Source organism: Myotis nattereri, assembly GCF_964212035.1.
Source record: "Myotis nattereri genome assembly, chromosome: 15".
Classification (NCBI taxonomy): Eukaryota; Metazoa; Chordata; class Mammalia; order Chiroptera; family Vespertilionidae; genus Myotis; species Myotis nattereri.
Genome location: NC_138090.1, coordinates 435,234 through 448,775, shown reverse-complemented (window position 1 = coordinate 448,775; position 13,542 = coordinate 435,234).

Genomic DNA, 13,542 nt, shown 5'->3' with positions numbered 1-13,542 from the left:
CCGAACGCGGCTCACACGCCCGCGAGGCGCGTGCCGTAGATAATATGACAAAGCACTGTTTTCAAATGAACGTGCCTTTGACCTAATTTTATCGAAATCATGCAAAGGAAGGGAAGGATATTTCCAAACTCTGCACGCAGCTGCAACTGAGGGTCCCTCCCCTCCTCCTCCTCCTCCTCCTCCTCCTCCTCCTTCTCTCTCTCTCTCCCCCCCTTTCCCTCTCTCTTCCTCATTCTCCTTTTGTCTTTAAAATAAATTTAAGTGAAACATCCTTGCACTAGATCTGCTGGTTTGGTTTAACATATTTGTCCGATGACAAAGCATGTATTTTTACCTTTTGTGAGCAATGCTCCTCCCGGCCAGATGAAGGAACAGTATTTTAAGGTTTTTCAAGCCCCCAATTTGCTAAATTGGACACAAGTGGAGATGAGGTTTTTATAAAAAAAAAAAAATACTAATCACGATGCCGTGTTCACAGACCCCTTGGGAGGAACCACCCCGACGCCCCGCGGACCGAACTCCGTGACTGACGGCAGGCTTTGCAGGGACATGAAATCCCCTTAAAAAAAAAAAATGGGCTTTTCTGGTCAAAGCAGGTAGAACCGGGGGGGAATGCCAACGCCGTAGGTTTTACAGAAGACTCCTGACTCGCTGTGGGTTTCGGTGGATCGGAACACTGCCCGTACTGCATGAAGCTTTCCCTGTGGGTCCAAGCAGACGGTGGCTGAGAAGGGGGTGGGGAGCCACCCTCCCCCCTGGCGTGGCCCCGAGGCCTGGGGAGACGAGGCCGCGGCCGACTCCTGTCCTGCGGCCGATATCCCACAGGAGGCTGGAGTGGCTTGAATGGCTCGGAAAGAGTTACATTTTCTTAAAAGAATACCTGGTGCTCAGGAGCCCGAGCTGCTCGCTACGGAAATAGATCGCGCTTCCCCGGTAAACGGACCTTCTGCCTCCTGCTTGGAGCCCCCCCAAAAGCACAGAATGAATATTTATTAGCGTGAGAACCTGGCGCAGGTCGGTCCCCGGCATCCAGGCTGCCAGCACGCTTCCAGATCTCTTGCCTGGCATTTCAAAGAAATTCTATTTTTATAAAAGCTCGCGCATGTAGGTTTTGCTAGCAGGAAGGTAATTTCTCATTAGGCATCTTGGGGTGTGTGTGTGCGTGTGCGTTCTCTTCTCTCTTTTCCTAAAGAATCTCTGCACGTCCCCGAGGAGCCTGCGTTAACCCCGCACCTGGATGGAGCGACACTGCAGGTGCGGGCGGCGTGGCTCCCGTCCCCGCAGCCACGTGGGCTGGAACACGCCAGACGGAGCCAGGCCAGGCCCTCGCCACCGCCACCCAGCTTCCCGAGGAGGCCGTGAAACCCCTAGGCCAGTGACGGCGAACCTATGACACGCGGGTCAGAGGGGACACGCGAACTCATTTTTTTGGCTGATTTTTCTTTGTTAAATGGCATTTAAATATATAAAATAAATGTCAAAAATATAAGTCTTTGTTTTGCTATCGTTGCAAAGATCAAAAAATGTCTCTATGTGGCACGGCACCAGAGTTAAGTTAGGGTTTTTCCAAATGCTGACACGCCGAGCTCAGAAGGTTCGCCATCACTGCCCTGCGTGGTCCCCTAATGGCCGTGCCTGGTTTTCTAACGGGAAAATGCCCAGGACACGGAAGGCGGAGCGGGCGATCCTGGGCCTCAGTGAGTCACGCCGCCCGGGGCAGGGCGGGGCGGGGCGGGGCGGCCTGGGCTCCGGCCACCGCTGCGGCTTGGACCCGGGTTTTCTTCCCAGGCTGGGTGACCGTTTAAAACAAAGTCCCAGCCTGGCCAGTGTGGCTCCGTGGGTAGAGTGTCAGCCCGTGGACTGAAGGGTCCCGGGTTCGATTCCAGTCAAGGGCACATGCCTTGGCTGCGGGCTCCATCCCGGCCCTGGTTGGGGTGCATGTGGGTGGCAGCCGATGGGTGTGTCTCCCTCACGTAGATGTTTCTCCCTCTGTCTCTCCCCCTCCCTTCCACCCTCTCAGGTGGGGATCAACCACAAAAGCCCCAGCTTGTCCCGGGGGGCCTCCCAGCGAGCGCCCAGGCCTGCGAAATGCTGAGGTCAAACGTCCACTCACCCTCACTCGCGCGCGTGTGTGTATGTGACTGTGTGTGTGTGTGTCTCTCTGTGTTTCTGTGTCTGTGTTTCTGTGTGTGTGTGTCTGTGTGTGTGTCTGTGGGACTGTGTGTGTGTCTGTGTGTGTCTCTCTGTGTTTCTGTGTGTGTGTGTCTGTGTGTGTGTGTCTGTGCGTGTGTGTCTGTGTGTGTGACTGTGTGACTGTGTGTGTCTGTGTGTGTCTCTGTGTGTCTCTGTGTGTGTCTGCGTGTGTGCCTGTGTGTGTGTGTGTGTCTCTCTGTGTCTCTGTGTGTGTCTGTGTGTGTGTGTGTCTGTGTGTGTCTCTCTGTGTCTGTGGGTGTGTCTGTGTGTGTGTGTGTCTCTGTGTGTGTGTGTTGCATGGCAGCTGTGGGTGTGCAGGTGGGGGGCTGTTAGGTGTGGTGGTTGGGGTGTGGGGGTGAGTGCTTAGGTGTGGGGGTTGGGGGGTGGGGGTTGGGGTCGGGTGGTCATGGAGAGTAAAATTTGCCTAAATCCCTAACAGCACAAGGCAAGAAAGCGAGGTGCCCAGAGCGGCAAGGACTCTGGGTCCAGGAGTGTCCTGGGGGGGGGGGCGGGGGGCAGGGGGCACAGCTAAGCAGCTGCAGTGCTGGGGCCGGGGAGCAGGGCAGCCGGCAGGAGCACAGGAGCCTGCAAGGACGCACGGGGACCCCCTGAGCTGCCCGCCCTCCCTAGTGACGACCCCTGCGGCCCCCGGCGAGGACTGGACGGCCGGCCTGTGACCTCACCTCTGACCCGGGGAGCAGCCCTGTGTGAGGGGCCCTGAGGGGACACCCACTCTGCCTTCCGGGCTGGCGCCTTCTCAGGACCCTCCAGACTCGACGCGAGGGAAGGGCCCCCTCCTCCGGGGCCGTTGCTAAGGACCATCCCGGTCCCGGCCTCTGGTGAGGTTCCGTCCGTCCATCCTTTCTCCCAGGAAGCCTGCACCGTCGCCACGGCGAGGGCGTGTGCGCTCCTCCCATCGACAGCTCCTCGGCCACGGGGTTTGGTCCCCTTGCCCTGCGCACCCCCCAAACCCACTGCAAACCCTGGTCTTTCGCAGCCACGGGATGGGCAGGACGCGCCGGACGGAGACGTCTCTGTCCTCACTGGTGTCGAAGCCGAACCACCTCCACGTCCCTGAGACACAGGGACGGAGCCGACACTTTGGAACGGGGATCCCAGTGACCCCAAACCAGCGGGGACCTGCTGCACCGTCGCAGCGAGCACCCCCCGGCTGTGGCCACAGGAGGATGCGCGGCCCTCAGCCCTCCGCCCGCAGCCAGTCCAGCCGCTGGCTCGGGAGCCGCAGGGCTCGGGAGCCGCAGGGCTCGGGAGGGAGCCGCACGGAGAACACAGGAGGGGGCACCGTCTACAGGGCTCGCGGCCGCTCTGGCCGGTGCTCTGCCTGCCCGTGAGGCCCCGTGTTCCCAGCGCCCCAGACGCCCCCAGAGAACCGGAAACCCGGACAGTCGTGGGGAATCTCCCATTTTCCCTGTGAGCAACACGTTCCAGTTCCCGAGTGGCCCGGGAACCGCGGGGAGTGCATCGGAGTGCCGAGGGCCCCCCAGACACCCCTCCATCCAAGGACCCTGGAGGCCCACGGGGACCCTTACTCCTCTCCTCCCCCACGCCAGCTGTCACCCACGAAACCCACGGAACCAGAAGCCGAGATAAAGGTGGGCGCTGGTGACACCCCAACCTGGCCATGGGCAGGGCCCCCTCGGAGCATGCGACACAGGCCTGCTCCTGGGGAGACATGGCCATTCCTGCCCCCCGGCCACTCAGGACCCCCAGCCTCTCGGGAGAAGGGTTCTGGGGGGTCACTGCAGGGCCCCGATTTCTGCTTCCTGTTTCTCTTTGGGAAAAGGCAGAATCGCACCCCCCCCCCCCCCCGTCAGGAGGGGGTCACCTTTTCCCGGCTGCCAGACAGCGCGAGAGCCGGGATTTAAACTCTCCCTTTGTCGACAGTCTCTCCCATCGGATTGTTCTTGTTACAACAGTACATATTACAGTACACACCCCACACAGCGTACGGTTAACGATACAGTGACTGTAAATTATTTATACATATACTAGGTGCACATTTACAGATGCATATATTTTATACGTTTCACATATATATAGTGTGTGTGTGTCTTCTCCTTCTTGGCTAAGACCTACAGGCCGAGCGATGCAGTGCGGACAGTATCACGTTTCTCCAAATGGGCTTTTCCCCGTTGAAATGTGATCGCCGAGGCTCAGCAGGAATCGATTGGCTCTCAGGTTCCCCGATCCTGTGCCCCCTGACTCCGGCGAGGACAGGGGGGCCCCAGGCACACCCCCCCACCTCAGCTGCCAGCGAAGCACCTTCCAGCCCCTGCGGGAGGGGACACGGAGCCCCTTCCCTCGGTCCTCCGTGACCGTCCGCGCCCACGGTCATGACTGCCCGCACCTCGAGCTGTTAAAAATCCCATTTAAAGACGCAGAGGTCCACACGGGGTCACGGAAACAAACGAGGGCCGCCCTTCGGGCGTCGCGGGGAGAGCGTGGTGTGGGGTTTTTTCTCGTGGCGATCGCTGTACATAAACGTAACGTATAGCAACAGCCGTGGAGAGACAGCGTGCCCTTGTGTGCAGATAATTAAAATAGGAACATCTCCGGACTAAATTAAAATGTGTAGCAGCCGGATCCTCACAGTGTCCGTGAAATTACAGAGGCTCCGGGCGAGCCCCCAGCCAGGGACGGGCTTTCTCTCATCTCCCCGACACCCTGCCCCGCTCGCCGCGGCCGCACACGCTCCTTAATGCTGCTAACCCGCTCAGCCACCGCGCCCTCCTCCTTCGCGCTCGAGGGCGAGGGCAAACCGCCTCCCGTCACGTGAGAGACCCCGCACCTCCTGTCCTTTTGATGGCACAGGACTACGGATGACGAACCAAAAACTGGGACAGGGTGATGGAGATAAAGTGCGTCTTTATGGACATACAGGGGGGACATGCATGTCTCCCAGGGTGAGAAAACCAAACCCCGCAGGTCCCCACGCGAGCGAAGACGGCACCCCAACCACCTGACCACGGATCTCCCCGCTCGCCCGGGACCTGCGCCCCCGCACGCCCCCCGCCACGGGGACCCCGCGGTGCCCTTTCTCCTCTGCACTGTGAGCGTGGAGGTGTTATTACCCATAACTTTTTATTTAAAGGAATTGTGCAGCTGGGAAAATGAATGAATTTAATTATCAATGCAGTGTGAAAAAAATCATTAGAGCAGGGGCCTGGAACACCACATATTAAAAATAAACAAAGGCTATTAAAAAACAGTTCCAAAAAAAAAAAAAAAAAGAATGTCAGTTTCTCCTCGATTCCTAAAAGGTAAATACCAAAAAGAAACCCGTGCATAAACATCCGCGGTTACGGGGAGAAATTACTCTTTAAGAAAATGCTAAATGACTGACTGGGTCATTTAACTTTAAATCTATACTTTATGTGGCAGCCTCAGAAGGTCATTTGATTGCTATGCATAGAAAAATGAGGATTCTAACCCATTCTCCAAGTTTCACCTTCATAAGACAAAATTTTCATTACCGGCGTTTATTGGATGGCGAGCGCCCGGGATGGTGCGGCCGCGTAGCCAGAGAGCGAGCCTGGCTTTGCCTGTTGAAAGATGGTGGAATGATATCTTTTAACTGAATTTTTAAAACCGCTCTGTATTAATATTCCCTCCATGGCCGGAGTGGGAGTATTGATTTAGCGCGAGTATCGGGGATAAAAATTCAGCGTGGCCGCCTCCCAAAGGCCTTTCGGGTTGGGAGGGGAGGGGAGCGTGTGTCCTGGGCCCGCAGGGAGGGTGGGCCACCAGGGGCGGCTGGGTCTCCTGGCTGGGACCTCACTCGGCCGCCCCCGGGGATGTACAGCGGGGTCTCTGACCGGGAGGGGCCCAGGCAGGGCGATGGCGGCTCAGCTGTGTCACAAGAGAAGCCACAGATGCAGAGACGTGGCCCCGTGGTCACCTCCGGCAGAGCCCAGCCAGACGGAGAGCAGGCGGCAGGCTGAGGAGTGGGCGGACGGAGGCCAGAGGGTGCCACCTGGGCTGGGAGGGCAAGGTGCCTCCGTCAGCTCGAGGAAGCTCCCCTCTTGTGTGGCCTCGAGGCTGGACGCTGACGAGAGTCCCTGCTGGTGACGGGCGCCAGGAAGATGCTGCTGAGCAGGGCAGGCAGGAACCCAGGGCACAGCCGGAGGGAGAAGGGCCCAGGGCCCCGGGACCTCGGCGGTGTCGGCGCCCCCTGGGGACCAGAGCTTCATTCCGTGGCTGCGAGGCCAGCGGGAAGGCAGCAGCCTCATCAGACAACGGTCGCTAAGGATCACGGCGGCCAAAACAACAACACCACCACCGGGGACCCTGGGGGACACGCCTGGGACAGGGGTCACCCCCGCCCCCGCCCCATGCAGAGCGGGCGGCCCCAGCTGCTGCTGCAGAAAGCACACTTGCTATCTTTAAACAGTGGAGGAGGCGGGGGTGGAGGGAGGAGGCTCGGCTGGATGAATTCCGAGTGATTGGAACACGTTGCTGGAGTTAAGTTTAGTGCATGAGCCAGGACGGCTCTGCTGCGAATTCCAATGAGGCCTGAAATACCGAGGCTCTGGTGCTGCGTTCGAGCCGTGCAGCCTGACAGGTGGGAGGAGGGGGCCACAGCCCCACCGGGCCCTGTCCTCATGGGATCCGGCCTCTGAGAAACGGCGAACTCTGCAGGGGGCATTGGCAGGGGGCATTCGGATGGGGTGCTGGGAGGGGGCATTGGCAGGGGGCATTCGGATGGGGTGCTGGGAGGGGGTGCTGGGAGGGGGTGTTGGGAGGGGGTGTTGAGTACCCAGAGTGAAGGATGAGCCATGGGGGTCACTCCTGGACCTTGACAACCAGCGAGTCCTTCGAGGAGCAGCCAAAGTCTGTCCCCAAATCCTTCCAAGGACCCAGGTGGCTGTGGTGGACCCGGGTGGCTGGGGGGGACCCGGGTGGCTGGGGGGGACCCGGGTGGCTGGGGGGGACCCAGATGGCTGTGGGGGACCCGGGTGGCTGGGGGGGACCCGGATGGCTGGGGGGGACCCAGGTGGCTGGGGGGGACCCGGGTGGCTATGGTGGACCCGGGTGGCTGGGGGGGACCCGGGTGGCTGGGGGGGACCCGGATGGCTGTGGGGGACCCGGGTGGCTGGGGGGACCCGGGTGGCTGGGGGGGACCCGGGTGGCTGGGGGGGACCTGGATGGCTGGGGGGGACCCGGATGGCTGTGGTGGACCCGGGTGGCTGGGGGGGACCCGGATGGCTGGGGGGGACCCAGGTGGCTGGGGGGGACCCGGGTGGCTGTGGTGGATCCGGGTGGCTGGGGGGGACCCGGATGGCTGGGGGGGACCCAGGTGGCTGGGGGGGACCCGGGTGGCTGTGGTGGATCCGGGTGGCTGGGGGGGACCCGGATGGCTGGGGGGGACCTGGATGGCTGTGGGGGACCCGGGTGGCTGTGGTGGACCCGGGTGGCTATGGTGGACCCGGGTGGCTGGGGGGGACCCGGATGGCTGGGGGGGACCCGGGTGGCTGGGGGGGACCCGGGTGGCTGAGGGGGATCCGGGTGGCTGGGGGGACCCGGGTGGCTGGGGGGGACCCGGATGGCTGTGGTGGACCCGGGTGGCTGGGGGGACCCGGGTGGCTGGGGGGGACCTGGATGGCTGGGGGAGACCCGATGGCTGGGGGGACCCGGGTGGCTGGGGGGAACCATGTGTCTCCGTGGCTCCTCCTCGCCCCCCAGGAAGCACCCAGAGAAACAGAGCTGTGACTATAACTAAGGAACCAAGAGGCCACAGGGAGTCCTTCCCAGACGTGAGGGGGAGGGCTGGGGAGCGGAGGGGTGGAGGGACGGAGACAGAGGAGGGAGGAAAGGCAGCGACAGGGACGGTGTGGGGGCGGCTGTCGGCAGCGTTCCCAGGGCCACCCAGCGAGCGACAGGCTCTGAGAACATCCCAGCAGCCGATGTCTGGGCCCTGGGACAGGAGGGCAGCTGCGCCTCAGAAAGAAGGGAAACATGGCAGCCATCTGCGAGGCCGCCTCCCAGAGCCCGTCTCTGATGCCACGGAAGCACAGGCCGGCCCCGGAGGAGCCCACGGAAGCACAGGCCGGCCCCGGAGGAGCCCACGGAAGCACAGGCAGGCCCGCCAGGGCGCTCAGGGCCCCGCCAGCTGAGCCCAGCAGATGCCAGGAGCTTGCAAGGCAGGGTGGCAGCTCTGAGCCTCCGTGTGACAGGGAAGCAGACTGCGGCCCCCACCCCCACGGAGAAGGTGTGAGCAGTCACAGCGCTGGCACCGCCTCCGTCCTGTCCTGGGGCAGAGCTGCTGCTGGACTTTGTGAGGCGTCAACGGAGACGCTGTTGGGTGGACATGTGTGGGTTCGGCCTGCCCGGCACGTTCCTTCTTTTACTGGAAACAACATCTCGATGTTCCTGGGGGAAAACCTCCCCTGCTCCATCCATAGGGTTCTGGGTGGGGCAGGGCGCGGGTCCCACCCCAGCTCCGTGGGCAGGCAGTGATCCAGACCAGGACAGCGAGGACGTGGTGTCCCCCGGCCGCCGTGACCGGCTCGGGTGGGCACAGGCGCTCACTGGGGCCGGCCTGACTCAATCGCGGGTTTTTGTGTAACGACGGCGTCTCTCCCCCGGCGGGCGTTCCCGAGAAGATAGGCAACTGTCCGGCGCTGCTAGTGGCCATGTCATCACCGTGTGACGGGGTCCAAGCCACCTGGATCCCGCCGCCCCTGCAGCTCCGCCCCCTGCGGTTTCCAGTGACAGGAGCCGAGACAGACCGTGGTCTGACACCCTTGTGACTAGGGCTCCTCTTTTTTTTAATATACATTTTTATGGAATTCAGAGAGGAAGGGAGAGGGAGAGAGAGAGAGAGAATCACTGATCGGCTGCCTCCTGCAGGCCCCCCAGTGGGGATCAAGCCAGGAACCGGGACCTGTGCCCTGACCGGGAACGGAACCGTAACCTCCTGGTTTATAAAGGGTGTCCCAAAATTCACGCAAGAAGTAATTTTGATAGAAAACACAGGTTTATAATTAAAAATTGTAAATTTTTTATTGATTCATAAAGTATACAGTATAGGGTTATGTGTGGAATAGCATATCAGGTAAATGGCCTCCACGGCTTTGCTGGCACAGACGCACTCTTTTGTTACTGCCTGAGCAGCCGCATTTTCAAAGAAGAATGGTCCGATGACGCCTCCAGCCCAAAATCCGCACCAAACGGTGACACGTTGTGGATGCATTTGTTTCTCACAATCACTCGTGGGTTTTCTGAACCCCAAATGTGACAATTTTGTCGATTAACCAAGCCATCAAGATAAAAATGAGCCTCATAGAAATTCAGCCACATTTATGCAAAATGGTCATGGAAAATTTCAACAAAAGAGTGCGTCTGTGCCAGCAAAGCCGTGGAGGCCATTGACCCGACATGCTATTCCATACATAACCCTATACTGTGTACTTTATGAATCAATAAAAAATTTGCAATTTTTATTTATAAACCTGTGTTTCCTATCAAAATTACGTCTTGCGTGAATTTTGGGACACGCTTTAGGTCAAAGCTCAACCTCTGAGCCACAGCAGCCAGGCAACTAGGGCTGCTCTTGACTAAAGGAGCTGCTCACGGACGGACGGAGGGACACACACGGGTCCCTGGGGTCACAGGAGCATGGGGGGCGGAGGGTCTCCTCTCCCAGCTCACAGCGTGCTCACCGGCTCCCGGGCCTCCAACAACACACCTGCTGCCCCGCCTGGGAGACGCCGCCGTGTCTGCCGCGCCGTGAGGAGTTCGCGGTTTCAAAATTACTCATCAGGCGCCGGGTTCCCCCCCTGTGCCACCTCGGGGACTGATTACTTCCAGATCCGACCGAGCCACAAACTCTTGTTTTTAAAATGCAATCAGCACGCCCACGCCCCCGTCTATAGATAGAGGAGCAGGTAGCTGGGGCCCGGAACGCAGCGCCGGATCGCGGGAGGAACGGGGCGTCGCAGACAGACACTCAGCAGGAAAATACCGTTCAGCCCGCACTCCAAGCTGCTGATGAATAATCAGTTCATCCTGAATAATGAACGCGGAGAGCCCTGCCGCTGGGACACCCGGTCCGTTCTGGTCTGTGGAAGCAGGGGTGGCTCCGTCACCCCAATGCGCAGGCCACCGCCCCTTCCCGGGCCCCGGCACCGCTCCGGTCAGCTGGACGGCTGAGCAGAGACCGCCAGGCCGACTGCCCGGGCCCAGTGTGTCACCAGCTCCGACCGCTGGCTCACAACTCTGAGGTCTCTGAACACGCTCTTCTGTTTGGTTGGTTGGTTGGTTGGTTGGTTGGTTTTGTTTTGTTTTTTATAAAATATATTTTTATTGATTTCAGAGAAGGGAGAGGGGGAGAGAGAGAGAAACATCAATGATGAGAGAGAATCATGGACCGGCTGCCTCCTGCACGCGCCCCCCACCCCCCCCCACACACACACACACACACACACTGCAGATGGAGCCTGCAATCCGGGCCTGTGCCCTGACCGGGAATCAAACCGTGACCTCCTGGTTCATGGGTCGATGCTCAACCCCTGAGGCCCGCCGGCCGCGCCGGGAGGTTTAAAAGCCCCATTTTTTGGTTTCTTCTCCTCTGTGCCTCGGGTCCCCTCATGGGGCCGCCCATGGCCGGGAGCGTCAGATCCTCACGGGATGGGATCCGCCCTGTGTCCCCGCTCCTGGGACTCCAGAAAGCGCTCAGCGGGTCACGGGCCATGTGCCCTCAAGGCCCAGGACCAGCTCCTGGCAGCGGGGACCCGGGCTCATGCTGAGCATTTTGAAGAAAGTTGTGTGGACACAGACACACCCTCCGGTCCTGCTGGCTGAGTCGCCGGCCGCCTCCTCCCTCACGGGGTCCCCTCTCTGGAGTCAGGAGCCACAGACCTCCTCCCGGACAGACCTGAGCAGGCCAGGCAGGGGGCTCCCATCCAAGGGCCAGGCCCTGGGCCTCCACAGGAAGCTTTGGGGCCACAGTCTCAGAAAACGCTGACCTAATCCTCGCATTAAGGCCGGTGTTTACATCAAAATCGGTCACAAAATGAAAAAATAGAAGTAGTTCATTAATATGCTAACAAGTGCTCATTTGAACCTTGTCAAGAAAGTAATTGCACATTCCATACGTGCAAATGTGATGCAGCGAGAATGGAGGCTGGGGGGGGGGGGTGGGAGCGGGGAGCAAGGGGGGGCCAGGGTGCTCACCGAGGATACATGGGTAAGAGCTGGTGTCCACTAGGAGGGCCCTGGCTGGTGTGGCTCAGTGGATAGAGCACCAGCCTGCAGTCTGCAGGGTCCTAGGTTCGATCCCCGGTCAGGGCACATGCCCAGGGTTTGGGGGCTTGATCCCCAGTGTGGGGTGTGCAGGAGGCAGCCCATCCATGATTCTCTCTCATCATTGATGTTTCTCTCTCTCTCCCTCTCCCTTCCAATCTGAAGCCAATAAAGATATATTGAAAAAAATAAAAAATAAAGGCTCGGTGGACCAACTGGCCACACCTCTGGGGGCTGTCCCCTCTGCTGTCCACTGAGGGGGGACTGGACGATGGCCCCAGGGGGGCGACCGAGGAGGTGTGAGAGGAAGTCACAGTCCTGCAGGGACCTGGGTGGGCCAGGCAAGGAGATGGCACCAGGGCAACCGACTCCACCCCCTTGGTCCTTCGTCTCCTTCCGGAAACCGCCAGCACCCCAGCACCCCCCGCGCCCCCGCCCACAGATCCGCCTTCGGGGCTCAAAGCCACGGGAGGGGCACCGTCCAGGATAGAGACGGTGCCATCGGTCTTCACCTTCACGGCGACAAAGGCACTAAATTAAAAACGCGCGTGTCTGCCCTTCAGCCCTGCACATGTCGCAACATGTGAGTGCACCTTCCCGGCTCATCACGCGCTCACGGGATCCCGCTGGTCAGCAGGGCGATGGCCGTCCTCCCGCTCAGCTTGGCCGGCACTCCTGCTGTTAAAACGCATAGATTCCCTCCTGCGAGTGAATGGGCTTGGCCGACGGCAGCGGGGGCGACGGGCGACGGGCGACGGGCGATGGGGGATGGAGGGCCTGGTCTGCGTCTCCTGTCGGGCTGAGCGTTTCTGAAAGGCCCTCCTGCCACCGGCACTCGGAAGTTTCCGGTCGGCTCGGCAGCTTGGGGGAGACCGTGGCGGTCACAGCAGAGTCGGACATGAAACTGTCCGTCATTCATGGCCCTGACCGGTGTGGCTCAGTGGATAGAGCATCCGCCTACGGACTGGAGGGTCCCGGGTTCGATTCCAGTCAAGGGCCTGTACCTTGGTTGTAGGCACATCCCCAGTGGGGGGTGTGCAGGAGGCAGCTGATCGATGTTTCTCTCCCATCGATGTTTCTAACTCTCTATCCCTCTCCCTTCCTCTCTGTAAATATCAATAAAATATATTAAAAAAAAAAAAGAAAGAAAGAAGCTGTCCATCATTCAGCCACCGGCGTCTCCCAGGTTTCCATTCCTCAGTGAATAGGGGGGCACCCTCGCCCGCTGCCCGTCTCACCTTGGCATTAGGAGTATCAGCGGTCCTCCCTCCCTCTCTGCTCCCCTGGCCCCTCATTTCCATGGTAACTGCCCAGCTGCCTCTCCCGACCTCCAGGGGGTGCCAGGGCAGCACCCATCCTTCCCTCCCAGCCCCCCACCACCCCTGCAGGTGACCCCCACCGCCCTGCCCCACCCCACGTGGCTCCCCGGGGGGCTCGGCCGTCCAGCTACCCTCTGGGATCAGCTCCTACGCTGGGCAGTCGCACAGGCCTGCTGGCTCTACAGTGATGGAGTCAGGCACCCCGACAGCCACTGAGGCTGTGGCCAGGGAGCCCCGCTGCCAGAGGCCGCGGAATTAAAAAAATCTTTTTAAAGAATAAAATTGCTATGGCTCCTGGATGACGGATCCTGATCACCACAGGAGAGCGAGACCATAACCATAATCATCTGTGGTCCTTGCCTGGGCAGGCCTGGCCTAGGGCTCCCATTTAAACCCACGGCGACTCTAAAAGCTACGTGCATAGTTCATTTTCCAGCAAAACTGCCATACGGGGAGACAAATAATTTAAGGAGGGACAATCCTTCACCGTATGCACATATTAACGGGTCGAAATCACAGCCCAGGGAGCGAGAGGGAAAACACGCTTCCGTGGCTTTTCTTCCAGCCGGAGCCGTGGCCCCTCTGCGGCCGTCCGGTCTGAGCGAGGGAGTCGGGGTGACGGCCACAGAGGGACGTGGAGCGGCCACCCTGCTCCCCGAGGCCCAGGGGGAATTCGCCGGGAGGAGGCCGGCCATGGATCCACAACCGGAAGTGTGCTCCATGGGGGACGCGCTTCGCCCCAGAAAAGCCGTCCAGGCCCCTGACA